Raw genomic sequence first — 22,555 nt, 5'->3', positions numbered from 1 at the left:
TTGTAGAATGAAATTACTTTGTCTCAATCAAATAACGGACATCATAATTGCACCATACAATATCTCAATAAAACTACTGAGGGATTTGAATGTCCATTTTCACACTTAGACATTTCTCCAGGAATGGTGTGGGTTTGTGGTGAAACTGCATATTACCATTTAGATGCAGGGGAATGGAAAGGTTGTTGTTATGCTGCTATTTTGTCCACAGGAACTAGCATAATGGAAAAGACAAATCTGGCCACATCTTTGAATAGACATAAAAGGGAAGTAAAACTGCCAAATTATTATGCAGGCCATAAGATTAGTGATCCATGGACTACTCCTTGGGAAAACGTGGGATGGTCCCTAGCAGGTTTGTTTACAGGAACCGGTACTACTGTTGCTCTGAATAAAATTAATGGTCTGGCATGGCAAGTTCTTTCTTTGGAAAATGACACAGCACAAGCTTTAAACTTAATCTCTAACGAATTAAAGAAAATGAGAGTTGCCGTCATGCAACATAGACTTCCTTTGGATATATTAACAGCAGAGAAAGGAGGAGTGTGCAAAATGCTAGGAGTTTCTTGTTGTTTTTCAATTCCAGATTATGCAGACAATGTCACCGACGTTGTGAAGCACATGAGAGAATCAGTTCGTGAACCCACACCGGTAGATGCAACATGGTTTCAATGGTTGGACAGCCTATCCGGGGGATGGGGGTATTGGATAACCGGTACAGTAATTCCAGTTGTGATGACCGTCTTAGCCCTGTTATTATTTTTGCCATGCATGTTGCAGTGTGTGGTGGGATGTGTTAAAAGATCTGTTACTTCCTTTACAACCAAAGGAACTGATCGAATGATGTTAGCAAAAAGAATGACTGACGTCAACCAGGCTATGCTGGTTAGACGCAAATCTAAAGGTTATCGTCCGAAAGATCAGAATCAAACTTGGGGATCCATATTTGATCATAACAGCGATACAGACGAGGATGATAATGATTGTGTTCAAACACATGAGTTAGAACCAGAACCAATACCGGTGATGGAAGAACCAAGAAATGTTGATGGACGTGACAATGTAATGGAAGGAGATAATGGGCTTGACGATTCGGTAATTGAGATTGGCACGGTAGATGATGAAGACTAGATATAATTATGTTTATGTTTTCGTTTTTATTGAGGGTGATTGGTGTTGTTATGTTTTTATTACAAATCAGTCCGATTGATCTTTTACCTCAAAGAGCAGCTTGCAAACCAGAAAACCACATAAAAATACGCAAATGCAACTATCCTTTTATTAAAGAATTTGTATTAACCTTTTGTACTACTCTATATATATTTGTTCTTTAAAGGGACACAGGACTGCTTGTAAGACCGTTGGTCTGAAAGTGGCCATTGTGAGAATCTGGATTTCGTCCTGTCCTCTACAAATATTGCATCTGTGTTTAATACAAAGTTCATGTATCATATGTATTCATTCTTATTCATTCCTATTAATATTAGCTTCTATTCATATAAGATGTGTTTTTCATTCTTGTTGTTTAACCTCGTTGGAAGTTCTATCATGTCATGCTGTCTTATGTTGACATAAGTATCTGTTGTTCTCCATATCAAGGTTCCTAATGATGCCTATGGACGATTGTTCTGTTATTGTAATAATGAATATGTAATCATATCTGATTGTTCAGGAGGAAAGACTAAACAGAAAGTCTGGTGATTTTCCACTGTTTTGGTGGTTTTATATGACGCCTCCTAAGGCAAAATTATAAGTATTAGTCCTAAAACAATAAACATTGGACTCTGATTGAACAAGCACTTGTGTCTGTGTCAAACTTTGTCTCCAGGATCCTGAATACTCTGTGTGTTCCGTCGACTAGACTCGTCAACTGTAGAATATTGTTAGACAAGGGGACATAAGAAGTTTACATTCTTTCACTTTCCGACTTGCATTGAATATGTGGGGTCGCTACTCCGATTCTTAATCTCTTGGAAACAGTTGCAGTCCGTATTGCGCTTGCTGAGGTGTCAGGCATGGTCCAGCAGTCAGGACTCCTGGTTTCAGCCAAGCGGCCCGGGTTTAACTCCCGGCGTGAGAAAGGCATCGTTGCTTTCAGTGTGTTTGCAAAGCCGTATTGTTTTAGAGTAAGACTCTGTTGAGTAAGCTCCACTGGCGGGCCTCAGCATTTTGGGGTCAGAAAACTGCAGCTGCTCGCCACAAAGCTTTCGTCCCTGGGTGGGCTTGAACCACCATCCTTTCGGTTAACAGCCGAACGCTATTCATATAAGATGTGTTTTTCATTCTTGTTGTTTAACCTCGTTGGAAGTTCTATCATGTCATGCTGTCTTATGTTGACATAAGTATCTGTTGTTCTCCATATCAAGGTTCCTAATGATGCCTATGGACGATTGTTCTGTTATTGTAATAATGAATATGTAATCATATCTGATTGTTCAGGAGGAAAGACTAAACAGAAAGTCTGGTGATTTTCCACTGTTTTGGTGGTTTTATATGACGCCTCCTAAGGCAAAATTATAAGTATTAGTCCTAAAACAATAAACATTGGACTCTGATTGAACAAGCACTTGTGTCTGTGTCAAACATAAAGCCGTATTGTTTTAGAGTAAGACTCTGTTGAGTAAGCTCCACTGGCGGGCCTCAGCATTTTGGGGTCAGAAAACTGCAGCTGCTCGCCACAAAGCTTTCGTCCCTGGGTGGGCTTGAACCACCATCCTTTCGGTTAACAGCCGAACGCTCTAACCGATTGCGCCACAGAGACGGTTGTCCAGGATTTTACTTGGACAAGTCGCTAGTTTTGACTCGGAATTAAAGGGCAAAAGCGTGGCAAAACTAAATGAGCGTCATGCTCACTTTCAGAGAACCCTCTTTGGAAACATAAGAGTGAGGAAGTTGCACTTGTCTCAAGAAAATGCCAGCACTAGGTCTGGTGGACGGGGCACCTTTAGAAAGGGCCCCTGACTGGGGTAGCCCTGGCGCCCAACGTGGGGCTCGAACCCACGACCCTGAGATTAAGAGTGTCATGCTCTACCGACTGAGCTAGCCGGGCTGGGTGCCTCGGACAGCCCTTGTCTGTCAGTGTTTCCAAACGGTCAGGCGAGGTTGTAGGGAGCCATCACTGGAGAAGTCCCTGTCGAAACGAATGCGAGACGACATATAAACCCCGTGTAGTTGTGGCCGAGTGGTTAAGGCGATGGACTAGAAATCCATTGGGGTCTCCCTGCGAAGGTTCAAATCCTGCCGACTACGTTTGCGGTGTATTAAGCTCAGATGCTGATTTGTATCTCTAGAGGCGAAAGAGCAAACTTCATCTCGGCTGAGCCCTGTGCAACCGTCTGTTATCTCGCTTTGATCCTGTGGTTGGTTAGTACTCTGTGTTGTGGTCTCAGCGAATCCGGATCGAGGCATCTTTTTTGGGGGGGCTTGAATAAACTGCTTCCCGCTCGCTTTGGAAATGTGTTGGTGGCGAACGCCTTCAATCGGGCGAACAACGCACTGCAATTTGTTCAAAAAGAGCCGCGCCAAGCACTTCTTCAGCTGTTCTTTAGAATGTTTAAACCCAGCTCATCCAAGCTATTGGAAAGCGGCAAAGAAAAGGCTTAACTCCCCGTCGGGGAATCATTTTGGAGGAGGCTTGGCAGAAGAACTTGGCACGCACCGACACAAGCCCAGACAGCTCAGCTCGGTCTGGGAGGAGCCTCCTCATCATTTCTGTCTAACGGCATGACATGCGGAGATACTGTCCAACCTAATAACGAGGATTAAACTTCTCAAATCGTAGTTCTTCTTTCTGTTGTTCACTGCTATTACACGTGCTGAAAAAATGAAAGTCTTTCCGACTTGCATTGAATATGTGGGGTCGCTACTCCGATTCTTAATCTCTTGGAAACAGTTGCAGTTCGTATTGCGCTTGCTGAGGTGTCAGGCATGGTCCAGCAGTCAGGACTCCTGGTTTCAGCCAAGCGGCCCGGATTTAACTCCCGGCGTGAGAAGCCAAAGGCATCGTTGCTTTCAGTGTGTTTGCAAAGCCGTATTGTTTTAGAGTAAGACTCTGTTGAGTAAGCTCCACTGGCGGGCCTCAGCATTTTGGGGTCAGAAAACTGCAGCTGCTCGCCACAAAGCTTTCGTCCCTGGGTGGGCTTGAACCACCATCCTTTCGGTTAACAGCCGAACGCTATTCATATAAGATGTGTTTTTCATTCTTGTTGTTTAACCTCGTTGGAAGTTCTATCATGTCATGCTGTCTTATGTTGACATAAGTATCTGTTGTTCTCCATATCAAGGTTCCTAATGATGCCTATGGACGATTGTTCTGTTATTGTAATAATGAATATGTAATCATATCTGATTGTTCAGGAGGAAAGACTAAACAGAAAGTCTGGTGATTTTCCACTGTTTTGGTGGTTTTATATGACGCCTCCTAAGGCAAAATTATAAGTATTAGTCCTAAAACAATAAACATTGGACTCTGATTGAACAAGCACTTGTGTCTGTGTCAAACATAAAGCCGTATTGTTTTAGAGTAAGACTCTGTTGAGTAAGCTCCACTGGCGGGCCTCAGCATTTTGGGGTCAGAAAACTGCAGCTGCTCGCCACAAAGCTTTCGTCCCTGGGTGGGCTTGAACCACCATCCTTTCGGTTAACAGCCGAACGCGCTAACCGATTGCGCCACAGAGACGGTTGTCCAGGATTTTACTTGGACAAGTCCCTAGTTTTGACTCGGAATTAAAGGGCAAAAGCGTGGCAAAACTAAATGAGCGTCATGCTCACTTTCAGAGAACCCTCTTTGGAAACATAAGAGTGAGGAAGTTGCACTTGTCTCAAGAAAATGCCAGCACTAGGTCTGGTGGACGGGGCACCTTTAGAAAGGGCCCCTGACTGGGGTAGCCCTGGCGCCCAACGTGGGGCTCGAACCCACGACCCTGAGATTAAGAGTCTCATGCTCTACCGACTGAGCTAGCCGGGCTGGGTGCCTCGGACAGCCCTTGTCTGTCAGTGTTTCCAAACGGTCAGGCGAGGTTGTAGGGAGCCATCACTGGAGAAGTCCCTGTCGAAACGAATGCGAGACGACATATAAACCCCGTGTAGTTGTGGCCGAGTGGTTAAGGCGATGGACTAGAAATCCATTGGGGTCTCCCTGCGAAGGTTCAAATCCTGCCGACTACGTTTGCGGTGTATTAAGCTCAGATGCTGATTTGTATCTCTAGAGGCGAAAGAGCAAACTTCATCTCGGCCGAGCCCTGTGCAACCGTCTGTTATCTCACTTTGATCCTGTGGTTGGTTAGTACTCTGTGTTGTGGTCTCAGCGAATCCGGATCGAGGCAACTTTTTTGGGGGGGCTTGAATAAACTGCTTCCCGCTCGCTTTGGAAATGTGTTGGTGGCGAACGCCTTCAATCGGGCGAACAACGCACTGCAATTTGTTCAAAAAGAGCCGCGCCAAGCACTTCTTCAGCTGTTCTTTAGAATGTTTAAACCCAGCTCATCCAAGCTATTGGAAAGCGGCAAAGAAAAGGCTTAACTCCCCGTCGGGGAATCATTTTGGAGGAGGCTTGGCAGAAGAACTTGGCACGCACCGACACAAGCCCAGACAGCTCAGCTCGTTCTGGGAGGAGCCTCCTCATCATTTCTGTCTAACGGCGTGACATGCGGAGATACTGTCCAACCTAATAACGAGGATTAAACTTCTCAAATCGTAGTTCTTCTTTCTGTTGTTCACTGCTATTACACGTGCTGAAAAAATGAAAGTCTTTCCGACTTGCATTGAATATGTGGGGTCGCTACTCCGATTCTTAATCTCTTGGAAACAGTTGCAGTTCATATTGCGCTTGCTGAGGTGTCAGGCATGGTCCAGCAGTCAGGACTCCTGGTTTCAGCCAAGCGGCCCGGGTTTAACTCCCGGCGTGAGAAAGGCATTGTTGATTTCAGTGTGTTTGCAAAGCCGTATTGTTTTAGAGTAAGACTCTGTTGAGTAAGCTCCACTGGCGGGCCTCAGCATTTTGGGGTCAGAAAACTGCAGCTGCTCGCCACAAAGCTTTCGTCCCTGGGTGGGCTTGAACCACCATCCTTTCGGTTAACAGCCTAACGCGCTAACCGAGTGCGCCACAGAGACGGTTGTCCAGGATTTTACTTGGACAAGTCCCTAGTTTTGACTCGGAATTAAAGGGCAAAAGCGTGGCAAAACTAAATGAGCGTCATGCTCACTTTCAGAGAACCCTCTTTGGAAACATAAGAGTGAGGAAGTTGCACTTGTCTCAAGAAAATGGCAGCACTAGGTCTGGTGGACGGGGCACCTTTAGAAAGGGCCCCTGACTGGGGTTGCCCTGGCGCCCAACGTGGGGCTCGAACCCACGACCCTGAGATTAAGAGTCTCATGCTCTACCGACTGAGCTAGCCGGGCTGGGTACCTCGGAGAGCCCTTGTCTGTCAGTGTTTCCAAACGGTCAGGCGAGGTTGTAGGGAGCCATCACTGGAGAAGTCCCTGTCGAAACGAATGCGAGACGACATATAAACCCCGTGTAGTTGTGGCCGAGTGGTTAAGGCGATGGACTAGAAATCCATTGGGGTCTCCCTGCGCAGGTTCAAATCCTGCCGACTACGTTTGCGGTGTATTAAGCTCAGATGCTGATTTGTATCTCTAGAGGCGAAAGAGCAAATTTCATCTCGGCCGAGCCCTGTGCAGCGAATCCGGATCGAGGCAACTGTTTTGGGGGGGCTTGAATAAACTGCTTCCCGCTCGCTTTGGAAATGTGTTGGTGGCGAACGCCTTCAATCGAGCGAACAACGCACTGCAATTTGTTCAAAGAGAGCCGCGCCAAGCACTTCTTCAGCTGTTCTTTAGAATGTTTAAACCCAGCTCATCCAAGCTATTGGAAAGCGGCAAAGAAAAGGCTTAACTCCCCGTCGGGGAATCATTTTGGAGGAGGCTTGGCAGAAGAACTTGGCACGCACCGACACAAGCCCAGACAGCTCAGCTCGGTCTGGGAGGAGCCTCCTCATCATTTCTGTCTAACGGCGTGACATGCGGAGATACTGCCCAACCTAATAACGAGGATTGAACTTCTCAAATCGTAGTTCTTCTTTCTGTTGTTCACTGCTAGTACACGTGCTGAGAAATGAAAGTCTTTCCGACTTGCATTGAATATGTGGGGTCGCTACTCCGATTCTTAATCTCTTGGAAACAGTTGCAGTCCGTATTGCGCTTGCTGAGGTGTCAGGCATGGTCCAGCAGTCAGGACTCCTGGTTTCAGCCAAGCGGCCCGGATTTAACTCCCGGCGTGAGAAGCCAAAGGCATCGTTGCTTTCAGTGTGTTTGCAAAGCCGTATTGTTTTAGAGTAAGACTCTGTTGAGTAAGCTCCACTGGCGGGCCTCAGCATTTTGGGGTCAGAAAACTGCAGCTGCTCGCCACAAAGCTTTCGTCCCTGGGTGGGCTTGAACCACCATCCTTTCGGTTAACAGCCGAACGCGCTAATCGATTGCGCCACAGAGACGGTTGTCCAGGGTTTTACTTGGACAAGTTGCTAGTTTTGACTCGGAATTAAAGGGCAAAAGCGTGGCAAAACTAAATGAGCGTCATGCTCATTTTCAGAGAATCCCCTTTGGAAACATAAGAGTGAGGAAGTTGCACTTTTCTCAAGAAATTCCCAGCACTAGGTCTGGTGGACGGGGCACCTTTAGAAAGGGCCCCTGACTGGGGTAGCCCTGGCGCCCGACGTGGGGCTCGAACCCACGACCCTGAGATTAAGAGTGTCATGCTCTACTGACAGAACATGCCGGGCATACCTTGCTGCACATAAAGGCTGACAAAGCAAAACATTGGCAGAGATGACCAACACAAGGACACTCAAGCTCCCCGTCGGGGAATCGAACCACGATCATCCGCGTGACAGGCGGAGATACTGTCCCCTATACTAACGAGGACTGGCTTGCAATTGCGGAAATGTTTTTGTGCGGTTCTCCAACCGATATCTCATGGCATTCTCGTTTGAAAAGATTCGTTTTTTAATATTGGATGTGTGCAGGAGGAAGATGGCAAGCTTGGCTAATTTAGAGTGTTGTGCAGACTTTCTGAATCCTCCTTTGGATCTCGGTGGAATTGTCACCACATCACTGCACTTTAATTTTTGTTGTAATTCAATAGATGCAGAAGGACGCAGTACCCTATCCATTTGCATTTTTTCATTTGGCAGATGCTTTTATTCAAAGTAGGAGAGCATATGAACCATATCTAAACACGCTAAACAGTACCATTGTTCTGATTCAGCTAGAGTTGTCGGAGATTGAAGATTTGTATTTTATTTTTTGGCAGATCCAGATCCTAGTACCTGTGGTCGGCAGCTAGCTTCAGGAACATCTCTTCAGAATTGGCTTTTGCAGTAATTTGTTGATGGAAGAGAACTTTGTCTCTTTGGCCCCTCCCAGAGTGAATTATCAGGTAGGAGCCTCGACCAAATGTTAACCCCTTAAACATTGCGGTGCGACATAGGAAGCACGCTGGGCCGAGAGCTGGTGGGTGCAGCTAGAGTTTTGTCTTGATCTACGCATAAATCTTCTGCCTTTTATGAAAGATTTCCGCAGAGTGAAACCACCGTGAGTTTAATGTAATTTTGGACGGCTCCACTCACAGCAGGCATTCGTTATTGTGCCAAGAACCAGAGAGTTTAAGAATCTGCCTCTGTTGGATTGTTGTTGGACTTCTGCACATCGTTGTTTCCTAGCTGTTTTGGGACTCTTGGTTTCACCCCGCTTGTTGCGAGTTTATTGTCAGCACCTGCTCAGATAGGTAGTCAATCTTCTGTGATGCACTTCAAATGTGTGATTGTTATTTCGCTTCCTCTGTGCTCGGAAACAGTTGAAGTGCACGTCGCCTCCAGGTCGGAAGAAGACAGCTAAGGCGTCCCATATGGTCTAGCGGTTAGGATTCCTGGTCTTCACCCAGGCGGCCCGGGTTCAACTCCCTGTATGGGAATTACTATTTTCTCAATTGGTTATTTTCAAATGAAAAAGCTGCTGTTTCACGGTGAGGCTCTGACGAGTCAGCTGTGTAGGAGGTCAAACAGATGGCCACTTATCTTGTTTATTAGCCTTTCTTGGCACCTTCTACATTTTAACTCCTTTGCACAATCCAAATTCAAGTGAGCAAACAGTATTTACCTTGTATTATATTGTGCGTCCTGAGGTCTCAGGCATCAAGTGCTGGACACAAAGTGCTGCGTTGTGGGTGCCGACAACTGAAAAGTACTGAAGGTACAGCTGGGACAATTTTTACGAGATGTCTTTACACTACCTTGACGTTTTTAACCTCCCCTCTACATAGAAAAAATCTTAAACATCCAAAAGAGCTACAGTGGGCAGTCATGTGGGTACAAAAAACTCCCTTTGGTTCTAAAACGTAATCTCGGTGAACGACTTCCTAGCAGCAATTAGTGTGCGACATCAGCCTCGCGGTGTTGTTAACAAGCCTTCCACGCAGAAAGAAATCTTGACCCCGACGCGATTTGAAGTTATTTGATCTGGAGTCAGATGCACTACCGTTCCGCCACGAGGCCTCTCGCTGGGCAATCGCCAACGATGGCGTCACAGAGACGGACAGTTGCACGAAAGCCATCGGGAGACGGCGGCAGAAAGAGACGTCAAATTTGTTTTTCTCAGACAGAGCAATGGTTTGTCTTGGAAAGAAACAGCATAGGTTTGCAAAGTCATAATAACGAACGTCGCCGCATGAAAATATAGCACCCGTTTTCCGAGAGCCGCTTTTGCAGCATAACGGTTAAGTCGTCAAGTGTTCTGTATTTTTCCAAGCCGCCCCACTGTTTGAGCCTATTTCCTAATGCGTTTGAGCTGTGAGGCAAGGCACAAGTGAATTTCATCTATGTTTACGTGCAGGAGTAGTGTTGCACTTGTGGAACGATGAACCACTTAAAAGATGAAGGGTCTTTGTAGTGATAAAGTAAGACAATGGTAGGTTACAACCAGGCTTCAGTAAACCTCAAGTTAAAGTAGCATTTGCTGCTTTTCATACTGACAACAGGCCAACGGTACACAATGTGCCAAAGGACAATACACCCAAGGGAAAGCGAAAAAAAATGCGGAACAAATGTCCCATGTCTGTGGCGTTTATGTGATTGCACACACATACACAAAAAAAATTGGGGCAGAGAGATTTTTCATGCCCTGGGCTATGGACTTATTTTGACAACTGCCCAACAATACTGGGGGATAATGCTTTTCAAGAAACTACAAGAAAAGTGCAAAGAGACGCACCACATCACAAGTGCACTTTGGTTTATTGAAAATGCAAGGAACATAGCAAGAAAACTTGTGGAATCTTAAGTGACAACTTGATTGTCTTTGAACGTGAAATGTCCTTCATCAAGTTGCTCTGGGTAAAAGCAATGCACACACAATATGGGAGACTCTTGTCATGTGTGTCCAGGTGCCATAGCGAGGACAGATAACGGGCCCTGAAGGCTTTTTGTGAGTGAACATATGAGCAGGAATCAACCGGAAGACCTTTTTCTGCAACGGTGAGCCTCGACAGGTAGCATAGGGAGGGCAAAGATGCACGAAGGAAGCTCCAAAAGCCAATTATGTGGAGAATGCGGGCGTCGGTCCCGCTACCTCTCGCTTGCGCTTGCTGCTTCTCGCTGGTTGCGCCAAAGTAAGCCCAAAGTAAGCCCACATGAGCCAATCACGTTTGTCTCTGGGGCTTACTTTTGACCAATCACGTTTGTCTCTGGGGCTTACTTTTGACCAATCACGGTTGTCTCTGGGGCTTACTTTTGACCAATCGCGTTTCTCTCCTCTGGCTAACTTGGACGAATCGCGTTTCTCTCCTGTTCCATACCTTTGACTTATCACTTGCCGCTGCACTGTTATTGTCATCCCTTCAAAAGGTAAGACTATGCTTTACTTAATTATTTAATTGAATACATTTTCCGATTTTTAATATAGAAAAAAACATGTCGCTACCGATCAGATAAGTTAAAATCATCCGCCGTCTGCTAATTGATCGTCTACAATGATGTGTGTGATTTTGTATGCAGTCATGTTTTCTGGCTATGAATGAACATAATGATAAAACAAATTGATGAGGTAAAAGTTTTTGAGGAGTTACAGTCTCAGAAGAATAATAATAAGAAAAGTTTGTGAACAAAAAACAAGCTGTTTTTTTATTTGTGAAAGTTAACAAACGCATTGTTAAAAAAAGAAAGCCTAGACTAAAAGTTTTAAATAGTGTAGAGTGGAATAAATGTAGACTGTGATAGACTGTGTGTGTGTGTGTGTGTGTGTGGGGGGGGGTGTGTGTGTGTGTGTGTGTGTGTGTGTGTGTTTGAGAGTTGACATTTTAAAGAAAACATAATCAGCAGAACATTCAATCAATGTAAGTCTATGGGATTTCTGAAAAGTTAGGAAAATCCGTAAGTCTGATCCCTTAGAAATGACATAGCAACTCAAGTCACACCAGCCTGAAGATCTGTGTAAAATTAAATTATTCCTGGATAAATAAACGATTCATAAAATAAGTAAAAACTGTAATATGGTTTAAGTGTAGCTTGTTAAATTATTGTTACACACTAAACATAGAGGTATTTTTTAGGTTGCTAGAGGTAATAGTCTCTTTCTGATTTTCATTTCAGAAAATGTACGCATACCCCGTTTTTCGCCGACAATTGGCAACATCATCACGACTCCTCATGGCGCCATCGCCAGAGGCGAATCGCCTTGAAAATGTTGAGTCTGGAAGGGCTAAACCGAAGGAGCAGGTGCTGGCAGAGGCCAGTTCTTTTGTCAGCTCAAATGGTGTGACCCCAGTGACCAGTTTTTAGTACTGGCTCACTGCAAACTTCAGTTTGGGAAGTACCAGGGTCAGAGATTCAGATGGCTCCTGGAAAACTCGCTGGGGTACGCAGTTTATTTGGTACTCAGCATTTCCAATGAGACGGCGAACACAACCCCCCTGTCACAAAATAAACAACTGTTCCTACAGTACACCTCTCATATTAGAGAGATGGCAGAAGAAGTGGAGAAGTACGAGAGGAAGCCAGAAATGCAAGCTGAAGCCCGGGCAGTTGGAGACCAGGGCTGCTTGATGGTGGAGTTTGGTGACTTCCAGGGCCAGTCCATGAAGGATGTTTATGAGGACCAGAGCAAGGAGGCCAAAGCCCTCATCAGATACCTGGTTAAGGCAGATGCCAGGCCCAACACAAACATGGCCATTTTTAAAAGCTATGTAGTGAAAAGACAGGCTTCTGCTGTGGGCAGCAGTGTACGTCAGCCTACACCTCCATCTGCAACATCCAGTGCTTCTGCACAACCACCCGCAGCCTCCACTGCGTCTGCATCTCCGCTAAAAGCACTCCAAACTGGTGTATCGCAGACTGCCAGTGTGAAAGCGCTGTTGGCACGTGGGAAATATTTGTCTCCTTCACAGCTCGCCAGAAAACTCCTTTCACCAGTTAAATCCTGTGAGTAGGAGTGTTAATATGGAATTTTCTCTTCATGTATTACTTTATTGTAAAGGCAAACTTGTCCACTTACTGTTTCCAGATCCATTACTGAAGGTCCCTTTACCTCCTCCAGCAACAGAACTCCCTGCCAAACATTTGGCCCAAAGGCAGCTTTTCGTAACTGGTAAGCAAGCACCATTTCATACGTTTGTCTCTGTGTATTGTTTGCAGTATTTAGTTTTAACATTTTTGCTCCAGACACTTCCGTTCCCGCTGCTGAAGATGATGCGGAGCTGATGTTTGCTGCATCACAATGTGAAGCACAACTAACTACAGGTGTGGCATATGACACAAATGCATATATTTTAAGTATGTTTTGTGAAAACACACAGGATTCTTTTTTAAAAGAAAATCAACATTTTTAAATATGTTTTGTTTACAATACAGAACTACATCAGATCATGCCTCAAGCGGGATGCATTCTTTGAGTGCACTTCTTCAAACATTAAGGTTGTCTAAAGGTGTCTGTGTATTTATTAGCGTTTTTTTTTTTAACTAACCCATTGTTGAACCATCACCGGCAAACTTTTTCTCACAGCTTGCTTGTCTCACTCACTCTTTAGCTCCCATTGAGCAGACAGGATGATTGAGATTCATTGTTTTAGAAGAAGCGCCATCTCACATTTTCTTTTAGAATTAGCATTTTATCAGGCTCCTATCTTAATGTTCAGCTATTTCACTTGAATGGTAATGAAAATAACCCATTCATTGCTATTACTGTAAAGTAAAAAGAAAATTTGAGATGGCACTTTTGGCAGTTAGCACTTTTGAGATAACAGAGGTTTTTCCTTACTCTATCTGTGTGCATGCTTCATGTCAGTGGGCATTTTACTGAATTGATCACACCTCATCTTCCTTACTCCATTACATCTGATCCTCATTCTCAAAGAGCTGTACCGATTCCATATTCGTTACATCAATAAAATGTACACTGTTCTTTGCTTCTTAACACCATTTTCTTTGTTGCTATTCCTAAATATAATCATAATAATTATTAATACTTGTCCAAAATTACTGCTTCGCATGCTGTTTGTGGGCTGCATTTATGGCATTTTACTATCAAATCCAACAGTCATCCTTATTTTATTTTTGTTACTGTTCACTCAGAGGCCTGTGCCGGTCCGTCTCCATCAGCCGAAACAGCAAGAACACCAGATCTTCCACATCATCAGCCATCGGCTGAGCTTCCAAGCCACTGGAAAGATCATCTTCCACCTTTCCAGCATGAGTGGATCTGGAACACACTATTCGTGGCCAACCTGCGAACCGGCAAGCCAGAACTAGTGTCCCAGCTGAAGCTTTGGTGACATCCTCCTCAGCCCCCTTTAATTCACACTCAGCCACCCGCCTCACCTGACCTCTTCTTCTGTCGGCCCCTTTTCTTATGGATGCCGCTGAAGATGTGGTTAATTCCTCTTGTCTGTGTTCGCCCAGACTGTGGTAAGCACAGACTGACAGCGGCAGGACTCTACCGTACTGTGCGCAAGGTCTTAGACATCGACAGGTGGTATGACCTTGCCACTGAGTATCTGGAGTGCAAAGGCTGCAAAAAGAAGTATCCCGCCTGGTCTGAGGACATCTTAGGACAGCTGGATATGGGCCACCGCAGTCAGTTTCCAGCTTTGCTGTCATACAGGTAATTCATAATGACAATCATTCATTAGTTGGCGCTTTTATTGTGTTATTCTTTTACCAATCAAAGCATTTGCATGATTATACTGTTGTTTCCTTAGATACTCATGTGACAACAGGGTGCTGAGGATGATGAGGGAGAGGACACTGGGCAACAGTGTGACTCAGCTTTACAAGAAGCTGATGGAACAACACAGTGAGGCATGGACACAGCGTGTCCTGCAGTACCTTACTGCCTGTGAACCATTCACAACGTCCTCCCTTGTGCAGCCTCCTGTGTTTGCTGAGCCTCCTCTCTTCCCTGCCCTACCTAAACCTAAGTGGCTGTTAGCTGTGTACGCCAGGGATGTTCTGGGGCGACTGCACGAGGTCAAGGCCAAAATTACTTCTATCTTTGGTTGTGTTCTCAAGATGGACTCCACAAAAAAGGTATCACAGCCCTGTTTATATCATAAATTTGCCTGATATGGATATATGTGCATACATAATGTACACAGTTTTTGACCCTTTTATTTTTCTCAAAAGGTCACAAAGAAACTTGCCGGTGCTGCTTCAGGAACAGCTGCCTGGTGCACAAATGTTGGGAATGAGCATGGTCAAGTCCTTGTATCTGTTCTGACAACCGCCGAGGGACATGGACTGGACTCCATGGCAGCTGGCCTCATGAAACGCTACCGGGAGGCAGGAGAGGCTGCCCCAAAAGTGATGTACGTGGACAGAGATTGCTGCAGTCAGCACGGCCAGTCTTGGGTGAAGGTCATGTTTTCAGAGTGGGATGAGCTTGAAGTGCGCCTCGACATCTGGCATTTCATGTGGCGATTTGCTGCAGGTGTCACTACAGAGGCTCATCCGCTTTACGGCATCTTCATGGCACGTCTATCCACGTGCATCTTTCAGTGGGATCCAGAGGATGTGGCTGCTCTTCAGCGTGCAAAGGTGGGTGAGCTGGCGGCAAATAAGACTGGCCCCATCTCAGAAAAGGTGGTCAGTGCTCGCATTACCAGGAGAGAGTTGGCACTGCACTGCCGGAGGAGGACCAGGGGTGTGGAGGAGACCACCAGATTGATTGGTGCACTGATCGATCTGTTTGACAGTGCAGACGGGAAGGACACTCTGGGAGTTCCTCTGCTGGACCACGAACGGATCCGGCAGATTTGGAAAGAACAGCGGAAGCACGTGCAGTGTATCCAAGACCCAGAGAACTTTCCACTCTACATGAGGAAGGGGACACTGAAGAAAGGTAGCGTGGAGCTCTGCTGCTACAGATGTGCCCGTGGCTCTACATCCTTGGAGTCATTCCACCTCCACCTGAACCGATTTATTCCAGGTATTACATACAAATCGATTCCTAATTTTTCTGTAAAAAATATAAGCACTGTTACTGCTTCCATTAGTTTAAAGTAATGCATCTCCATTCCTCCTCCGTGTCTACCCGTGACATAAATGTCAAACTTTACTGTATTATTACATTCATTTTCTGTCTTGGCTGACAGTTATAATGACATAATATATAATGATATATGTATTACAAGTAACCAGTTACTTCATAGCATCTCAGTAGTTGTACATAGCCTGTACATATGTGAGAAATAAAACTCTTTTTTGTTTTTTTTACTTTTAGGAACCAGTGCCAGTGATGCGCATTTTCAGGCCTATCTCCTCGAGGGCTTGATGCGTTGGAATGATGACCGGATGGAAGACGCCATAAAAGGAGCATCCTCCATCCGGTCATTTGGAAGTGCCATGAAGTGCCATGCCTGTGGAGCGGCTTAGCCTAACAGTCTTTGGGAAGCCCTGGGATGAGCGCTATCGCACTCCTGGAGCATATACAGGCAAGACATTTTGTATATCTGTATAATTTTGTCTATTTAGCATTTAATGTACTAGACAAAATATTGAGACAATTTTAATGTTCCCAATTTATTCTTGTAGGTGAATTGCTGGGAATGGAGTATCTTTACAGCCAGACTGGCAAAACACTGACTCCAGTGCTCCAGAACCCCGAAGAGGAAGACAGGCTGGTGGAGGAAGTCAATGACCAGGACCTGCAAGATGAGGGATTTGGGGAAGAGATAACGGAGGACATCACAGTTCAAGTGCTGTATGAGGATGAACCCTGCCGTGATCTCGTGATCAGCCCCTCATCTTTGCCTCTGCCTCGGTCTCCAACATCACTGGCTGAGCCATCCACATCTTCTGGTGGAGAAGGACAGCATCTTGCCCCTTTAGTGCTGTCGCAGCCACCTGACACTGGAAGCAGTCTCTCCACTGAAGCTCAGGTAAGACACTTTGAAGGCTTTATATACTTCCAATCTTGTTTTATTTCACAAATTTTAACATTCATTTTCATCTACTAGGGCGCAGTCATTGGACCCGATGGCATCGCTGGTTGGGACAAGGTTCAGGATTTGGCTGGTTACCTGGTGAGCCTTAGTGAGGCTCCTTACCTCACTGATCTGCAGGTGACCGAAGCCATTCAGCTATGGACAGCTCTCCCTGACATTGACAAACAGCGGGTCAACTATCAGCCTCGACATCAGCCTCAGCTGACACATGGGCGCTTTAAGGCACCGAAGCGGTCAGGAGTCACACCGGGTGTAGAGAGTGTCAAACGGTGTCTGATTGGACATCCTGGGGGTCCAGCACAGTGGCCCAGCACCAGCCGCTTGGTTGAGGCCATTTGTATAAAGCTGTGTGCTTTACACAAGTCACCGACCAAGAAGTCCGGAGTTAGCATCCCCAGGTGGTCTAAAATCCTCTCAGATTACCACCACATCCGAGACCTGGTCCTCAACAGTCGCAGGCTGATGGATGAAACAATGATCCAGCTTTTTGAGCTAAATCAGAGGACACTCATTCAGTGGTTAGCAAAGCAAATTATTTGCTTAAAATTCAGTGAATTCTTCTAAACATATCTATAATAAAAGTAATTAATTTTCAGGTTTCAACGGCGGCAGAAGAATCAGGAAATGAGTGTCCTCGCTCAGGGACTGACTCCACCTGACCCAATTGCTGTGGCTGATATGCAGCTTCCTCCGCCGAGGGAAAAATTGAATGAAGCGCCATCGACATCAGGTCCAAAGCATAAATTCATCCTTCCGCCAAATCGAGAAGGACAGGCTCCTCGTTTGCGACCAAGTCGACGGCCCGCTGCTGCTAACAGGGAGTGCCCCATCGCAGCTGCCCCCACAGCATCAGGAGATGTGCAGCCCATTTCTGCACCTGGGTCATTGATGGGCACACTAGTCCTTAACCCTGACATGACTGTGTCAATGGTGATTCCGTCTTCTGGTGCAGGCACAGCTCTGCCTGCTCCTGTGTCTGCTGCTTCTGTGTCTGCTGCTCCTGCATCCCGTTACACCCAAAGGAATAGGCGCCGGCGGGCGCAAGAGTGGGAAAGTGGAGTTTGTAAGAGGAAGTATCTGCGGGGGGTTAATTTTAACAAGTGCAGCAAATGTGGGCAGCCCAAAACTAAGGAGTTTGGACATAGCCGGTTTGGTAGTGCCACATTTTGCTTGCATGCTTCAAATGACAAATCTTTAGAAGATTGGTTGGCAGAACAGCGCCAGCAAAATAAACCCCAAACTCCACCTCCTCAATAAGTTTCAACTTTCCTGTATATATTTCATGGGCCAACTCGTTCATATTGTCCTGTATATTTGTTGTGTAATTTGTCGACAAATTTGCGCAGGCGGGCGCAAAGATTGGGCCCCTTCTTATGCTATGCGAGCGCTCTACCATGTGAGCTAATTCCCCTACGAGAGACCTTGGCTGACCTATCACAGCTCAATAACGCCTCGTCCAGTCGCGTCTGAACTTCCCTCAAATGTAAATGTTCTTTAGTTTCCCGTTGAACGGGACTAGGCCTACAAGGCTCCCACGGATGCTAGCTTCAACAGGCAACAGCGGTAACATCTAATTCAAAGGCGCACCTGGAAGGGGGAACCCGGATTTGAACCGGAGACCTCTTGATCTGCAGTCAAATGCTCTACCACTGAGCTATACCCCCTTGTCGAGACTCTAGCCAACCACCATGGAACAACTGTTTAATGTTCCAACACTTAGAACTTTAAAGAAAAGAGCAGGTCCGTTTGTTTCATAGTGTCTTCACTGCAATGGTTATAGAGTTGATTAGATTCAAAGTACTGACCATTACACATCTGAAGCCACAAGTTACTTTGGATTTCTGACCACTACGGACCGCAATCCACAATTTGACAAGCATCAGGACCCACTTCGAGGTTCCACCGAGATTTGAACTCGGATCGCTGGATTCAAAGCCCAGAGTGCTAACCATTACACCATGGAACCCGTGGTAAAACAACATTGCTCGATTCAAACTACACATGTCAGTATACACACTTGTGCAGTGGGTGTGCGGTTTGGCAGCTGTGCTGAAGACCTTGTCTTTGCTCAGTGCCGAGGCTGCAGATTTGCCCTTTAGTCCGAGGCTCGTTGGTCAAGTGGTATGATTCTCGCTTAGTGTGTGTGTCATCGCGTGTATGATATTAAATGAGTTATTTATAGTTAACATGTTTTCGTGTACAGCTGCTTTTCAACAAGAAAATTGTAAAAAGCGACTGCTCAATAACGCTGTCAGTGCTCAATAACGCCTCGTCCAGTCGCGTCTGAACTTCCCCCAAATGTAAATGTTCTTTAGTTTCCCGTTGAACACTGCTGATTGTTTTAAAAGGATGCCGCAGTAACATCTCATGTGTACCCGGATTTGTATCGGTGACCTCTTGATCTGCATTCTAACGCTCTACCAATGAACTACACACCCTCGTCAAAACTCCTTTAAACCACCATGGTAAACAACCGCTTAGTCTACCACTACGCTGAAACAAGACTAGGCCTACAAGGTTCCCAAGGATGCTAGCTTCAACAGGCAACAGCGGTAACATCTAATTGAAAGGCGCACCTGGAAGGGGGAACCCGGATTTGAACCGGAGACCTCTTGATCTGCAGTCAAATGCTCTACCACTGAGCTATACCCCCTTGTCGAGACTCTATCCAACCACCATGGAACACAACTGTTTAATGTTCCAACACTTAGAACTTTAAAGAAAAGAGCAGGTCCGTTTGTTTCGTAGTGTCTTCACTGCAATGGTTATAGAGTTGATTAGATTCAAAGTACTGACCATTACACATCTGAAGCCACAAGTTACTTTGGATTTCTGACCACTACGTACCGCAATCCACAATTTGACAAGCATCAGGACCCACTTCGAGGTTCCACCGAGATTTGAACTCGGATCGCTGGATTCAAAGCCCAGAGTGCTAACCATTACACCATGGAACCCGTGGTAAAACAACATTACTCGATTCAAACTACACATGCCAGTATACACACTTGTGCAGTGGGTGTGCGGTTTGGCAGCTGTGCTGAAGACCTTGTCTTTGCTCGGTGCCGAGGCTGCAGATTTGCCCTTTAGTCCGAGGCTCGTTGGTCAAGTGGTATGATTCTCGCTTAGTGTGTGTGTCATCGCGTGTATGATATTAAATGAGTTATTTATAGTTAACATGTTTTCGTGTACAGCTGCTTTTCAACAAGAAAATTGTAAAAAGCGACTGCTCAATAACGCTATCAGTGCTCAATAACGCCTCGTCCAGTCGCGTCTGAACTTCCCTCAAATGTAAATGTTCTTTAGTTTCCCGTTGAACACTGCTGATTGTTTTAAAAGGATGCCGCAGTAACATCTCATGTGTACCCGGATTTGTATCGGTGACCTCTTGATCTGCAGTCAAATGCTCTACCACTGAGCTATACCCCCTTGTTGAGACTCTATCCAACTACCATGGAACACAACTGTTTAATGTTCCAACACTTAGAACTTTAAAGAAAAGAGCAGGTCCGTTTATTTCGTAGTGTCTTCACTGCACTGGTTATAGAGTTGATTGGATTCAAAGTACTGACCATTACACATCTGAAGCCACAAGTTACTGCGGATTTCTGACCACTACGGACCACAATCCACTATTTGACAAGCATCAGGACCCACTTCGAGGTTTCACTGAGATTTGAACTCGGATCGCTGGATTCAAAGCCCATAGTGCTAACCATTACACCATGGAACCCATGATTAAACAACATTGCTCGATTCAAATTACACTTGTCAGTATACACACTTATGCGGTGAGTGTGCGGTTTGGCAGCTGCGCTTTGGAAAAGCATTTTCCCCGTGTGCCCCGTTTAATTGAGCCAAAGCAATGCGCGTCTTTTTCCGATAATGCGCGGGAATTTGCTCAAATGATAGAGCGCTCGCTTGGCATTCGAGAGGTAGAGGGAATGACGCCCTTATTCTCCATATTAGAGGCTTTTGGAGCTTCCTTCGTGCGACTTAGGTACACATTGGCTTTGAGCAGGGATTTCATCGAGCACATGCTCAAGGAATTCCGTGAGACCTAAGCAAAAGCTGCCAATCTTCTCCCTGCAGATCTAGTGACTCAGTCCTGGTAGCGCAACTTTGCCGGAGGCATGTTGGCTAGCCGTGATCGTATAGTGGTTAGTTCTCTGCGTTGTGGTTGCAGCAACCCCAGTTTGAATCCGGGTTACGGCAGTCCTTATTGAAGTTCTGCCTTTCCCTTTTTGACATCGTCCTCTGCAGCAGCACGACCGAAACCCAGAGGGCCTGGAACCTGTTGTAGTCGAGGCCGTACCCTCCAGCGATCGGCCGGCTAACACATCTGAATGGTTCCCAACGAGTTCGGAACACTTCCGAACAAAAGTCTGAACGATATTCGAGCAACTCCAACTTTCTAAATCTGAACAGGTCCTATCTCAAATCTTAAACTTTCGAAAAGATGGGGCAAACGAGCCAATCAATTCCTACCAAGAGGAAAGAGCCAATCAGCAATCGTGTTGACACGGCAATCTCGTTGTCGATTGAGTTTTTTGGATTGTGGTTGGATTTTTTCTCATTTTTCAGAGTAAACAGCGTTATTCCAGAGGTGTCATTGGATGGAAGGCAGTTGATGCCCTGGCAGCGTACCTGGTTGGCCTAAACAGAATGATCACTGCCATATCATCACAAGAGGAGGCCAACATAGTCCAGCTGTACATGGCTCTGGATGCCATGGACAAGATGCCATCAAAATATTGCCAGAGAGTTAAGAAGAAATGTTTGCCAGGACCTTGGAGAGCGTTCAGGAAGCGGAGTGGCTCTGCTCCAGGACAGCACGCCTCAGAGAGGTAATTTGACTATTTGGATCTTAACTAGTTTATAACCCAGTATACAGTCCAGATTATATCATCCCTCTTTTCCATAGACTGTTCATGACTCATGGTCAGGCAGCTCAGAGCCCTGAAGTGCACAGGGTATGTGAATGTGCTTGCCTACGGCTTTTAAAAGTGTGTCAGCAAGCACGGAACAGGCCTAGGGACACACAGGGTTAGACTCTGCCAATACCACAATCTATTGTGGTAGTGTACAGCCACTTAAAACAGCTTCTGGAGGACAGCAGAGCGGTTCTAGGACAGACTAACCTGGTTCTGGTCCCAATAAACACAACTACTGTCTCCTTGTGGTATCGGGTTTGCACTTAGTTCCTTAATTCTTTCTTTTATTTCCCTCATTGCTGGTGGTTCTATTTTAATTTGAACTTCCTGATAACGGTCTTTACCTAATAAGGCCCATACGCAGTAGTAAATTCCTTCATCTTGAAATGTAACCTCTTTTATGGTAACATTCATTAACCCTGCATAACTTTCCTTATGGTCTGGACCAAGAAGCGAAGGAAGAGACCCTATAGGAATGGTCTTTGCCTTAACACAATATACACAACGTTTTCCATCCCACATTACTCTCTGTGGTAACTTTACAATCTTTATTTCAAACCTGGGGTCGGTGCCTAGGGCTTCAGGGCCATGATACGCTATTACCTGACCACCTACAAGATCCCTTGCAGATATACAGACTTTCTCCGAATTGTTCCCTAACTGCTTCGATATTGCCAGCTGCCCCCATGGTTAAAAATATTGGGTCACAAAGGAAGCTTGCGCTGCTGCCTGCCCTAAGAGTGACCTTGATCATCTCTTTATCAGGGAAACTTTCATCTACTTCCCGTTTTGGCTGTGTGGCGAGAGTTACATTTCTCTCTAATTTTACTTCTTGATTTAGGATTATACCAGTTATTATTATACTTATTAGGATTAGAATAATCGTTGTTCCATGCAGTCCACACATACCTGGCTGCCTGAACGGATGCCACGGCCTGTTAGGTTCTATCATTGTGGATGTGGGCAATCTCTCTTGCTTACAACTAATTCCCCCTCTTCTAGCCTGAAAGCATACAGAATTAGGCTACCTGGTATTGAACGTTGCAGCACTACTCTAGTTGGGTCAGGGGCAACTCCTATGGTCGTTTTTACTGCGTTAAGAAGATCTGGGCCGAACACAATTAGGGCTTCTGCT

At 45.6% G+C, this 22,555-nt stretch overlaps 15 non-coding genes across 15 annotated transcripts; 4 read left to right on the top strand and 11 right to left on the bottom strand.

Annotated features, from left to right (window-relative positions):
- Positions 1–2,687: 2,687 nt before the first annotated feature.
- Positions 2,688–2,761, bottom strand: trnan-guu (transfer RNA asparagine (anticodon GUU)). The gene has a single exon. It is a non-coding gene; the product is annotated as a tRNA-Asn (tRNA).
- Positions 2,762–2,976: 215 nt separating this feature from the next.
- Positions 2,977–3,049, bottom strand: trnak-cuu (transfer RNA lysine (anticodon CUU)). The gene has a single exon. It is a non-coding gene; the product is annotated as a tRNA-Lys (tRNA).
- A 118-nt stretch (positions 3,050–3,167) lies between these two features.
- Positions 3,168–3,249, top strand: trnas-aga (transfer RNA serine (anticodon AGA)). The gene has a single exon. It is a non-coding gene; the product is annotated as a tRNA-Ser (tRNA).
- Positions 3,250–4,604: 1,355 nt separating this feature from the next.
- On the bottom strand, positions 4,605–4,678 carry trnan-guu (transfer RNA asparagine (anticodon GUU)). The gene has a single exon. It is a non-coding gene; the product is annotated as a tRNA-Asn (tRNA).
- Positions 4,679–4,893: 215 nt separating this feature from the next.
- On the bottom strand, positions 4,894–4,966 carry trnak-cuu (transfer RNA lysine (anticodon CUU)). The gene has a single exon. It is a non-coding gene; the product is annotated as a tRNA-Lys (tRNA).
- A 118-nt stretch (positions 4,967–5,084) lies between these two features.
- Positions 5,085–5,166, top strand: trnas-aga (transfer RNA serine (anticodon AGA)). Its single transcript has one exon. It is a non-coding gene; the product is annotated as a tRNA-Ser (tRNA).
- Positions 5,167–6,037: 871 nt separating this feature from the next.
- Positions 6,038–6,111, bottom strand: trnan-guu (transfer RNA asparagine (anticodon GUU)). Its single transcript has one exon. It is a non-coding gene; the product is annotated as a tRNA-Asn (tRNA).
- A 215-nt stretch (positions 6,112–6,326) lies between these two features.
- On the bottom strand, positions 6,327–6,399 carry trnak-cuu (transfer RNA lysine (anticodon CUU)). Its single transcript has one exon. It is a non-coding gene; the product is annotated as a tRNA-Lys (tRNA).
- Positions 6,400–6,517: 118 nt separating this feature from the next.
- trnas-aga (transfer RNA serine (anticodon AGA)) lies at positions 6,518–6,599 on the top strand. The gene has a single exon. It is a non-coding gene; the product is annotated as a tRNA-Ser (tRNA).
- An 817-nt stretch (positions 6,600–7,416) lies between these two features.
- Positions 7,417–7,490, bottom strand: trnan-guu (transfer RNA asparagine (anticodon GUU)). Its single transcript has one exon. It is a non-coding gene; the product is annotated as a tRNA-Asn (tRNA).
- A 1,406-nt stretch (positions 7,491–8,896) lies between these two features.
- Positions 8,897–8,968, top strand: trnae-uuc (transfer RNA glutamic acid (anticodon UUC)). Its single transcript has one exon. It is a non-coding gene; the product is annotated as a tRNA-Glu (tRNA).
- Positions 8,969–18,078: 9,110 nt separating this feature from the next.
- trnac-gca (transfer RNA cysteine (anticodon GCA)) lies at positions 18,079–18,150 on the bottom strand. Its single transcript has one exon. It is a non-coding gene; the product is annotated as a tRNA-Cys (tRNA).
- A 230-nt stretch (positions 18,151–18,380) lies between these two features.
- Positions 18,381–18,452, bottom strand: trnaq-uug (transfer RNA glutamine (anticodon UUG)). The gene has a single exon. It is a non-coding gene; the product is annotated as a tRNA-Gln (tRNA).
- A 615-nt stretch (positions 18,453–19,067) lies between these two features.
- Positions 19,068–19,139, bottom strand: trnac-gca (transfer RNA cysteine (anticodon GCA)). The gene has a single exon. It is a non-coding gene; the product is annotated as a tRNA-Cys (tRNA).
- A 232-nt stretch (positions 19,140–19,371) lies between these two features.
- On the bottom strand, positions 19,372–19,443 carry trnaq-uug (transfer RNA glutamine (anticodon UUG)). Its single transcript has one exon. It is a non-coding gene; the product is annotated as a tRNA-Gln (tRNA).
- Between the last annotated feature and the right edge of the window lie 3,112 nt (positions 19,444–22,555).

The sequence above is a fragment of the Triplophysa dalaica genome, chromosome 5, assembly GCF_015846415.1.
Source record: "Triplophysa dalaica isolate WHDGS20190420 chromosome 5, ASM1584641v1, whole genome shotgun sequence".
Classification (NCBI taxonomy): domain Eukaryota; kingdom Metazoa; phylum Chordata; class Actinopteri; order Cypriniformes; family Nemacheilidae; genus Triplophysa; species Triplophysa dalaica.
This window is presented reverse-complemented; position numbering and strand designations above follow the sequence as displayed.